Raw genomic sequence first — 1,289 nt, 5'->3', positions numbered from 1 at the left:
CTCCTGTCTCACCTGCTGCTCCCCTCAGCAGTGTACTTCGTCCATCTACCTGTTCTGCTCCCCACTCTGTCTCTGGTGAATCCTCTCACCACTCTGCACTCTGGCCTATACCCCAGTTCTTGTATGCATAAATAAATAAGTCTTCCAAAAAAAAAATGGGTTTCTAAGTTGTAGAAACAATTTTAAATAAGCTACTTAAAATGTCTATTAATATAGAGGACATGTTTGTTCAGAAAGCATCTGCTGGTATGCTGATCCGTAATCTCCCTTCTGATAATTTATTAAGTCACCATCCTCCTCCCCCTATCTGGGAAGATTCAGACCAGCTACTGCCCAAGGGAGCTCTGAGTTGGCTGTTCTTATAAAGTGAAGGGACTATAGGCTTATACATGGTTCCTCTTGTGGAGGGCCTTGACCAGCAAGGCCAGGGGGTTTAGAGCCCAAGGGACAGCCGAGGAAAAAACGCAGACACGTCTTTCTCCAAGGAGAGCTTTTCTTCTTCTTCTTTCTTGTTACAGTCATAGGTAGATAGAGCATGAGCGCGGTACAGAAAGTACCGGCGGGGGTGGGGTTGGGGGTGGGGGGTGGACACTTATCGGGAGCCAGAGATAAAACCTATCTCAGGTGCTGGAACTTGCTGAGCTCGAAGGGAGAGGGAATGGGGGAAGGGATTCAGGTGTGCTGTTTTCTCAGCCCGGATGTTTACCCTAAGTTCCAATCAAGTGTTGTTTTGTGCATAGGACTCAAGGTCCTGGCACCTCTGATTGCTTGTTGAAGCCCATATAAATCACAACCTCCTATTTAAAAATATGTAATAACAATTTCTAAAAAGGATGTGAGACCAAACTGAAAGTAAACCTGTTTTTGCAAATGTAAGATACTTACACTTATCAGTATTTCTTAATATAGCAAACACAAGTTCATCAATTTTACTGTAGTAAATCATGAATTCATTATACTAGAAAGAAAAGTATAGAAAAGAAAGAAAATAATCCTTTTAATTCCGAGTTAGCTGTAGTGAAAATGTCACTTTGTCCTCTTCTTTTGCTCACTTAATATTATGAGTTTCTCATGTCATTAAAAATTTAGTGTTTTAATTGTCACCATTTTATGTTCTTTAGTGATTACTTGAAATCATAAATTATTACACAAAAGTTTACTACAAAAGTAAACTTGTAACAATCTGATTAATGAATAATACACTGCACTGAAAGTAATTTCTTCCCAAATCAGATCATAACAATACAAGAAAACCATCTCTCCACGTTAGCATTATTTACTATTTTTAT

The sequence above is a fragment of the Condylura cristata genome, unplaced genomic scaffold (assembly GCF_000260355.1).
Source record: "Condylura cristata isolate star-nosed mole 26May11 unplaced genomic scaffold, ConCri1.0 scaffold00003, whole genome shotgun sequence".
NCBI classification, from domain to species: Eukaryota; Metazoa; Chordata; class Mammalia; order Eulipotyphla; family Talpidae; genus Condylura; species Condylura cristata.
Note: the sequence above shows the minus strand (reverse complement) of the source record.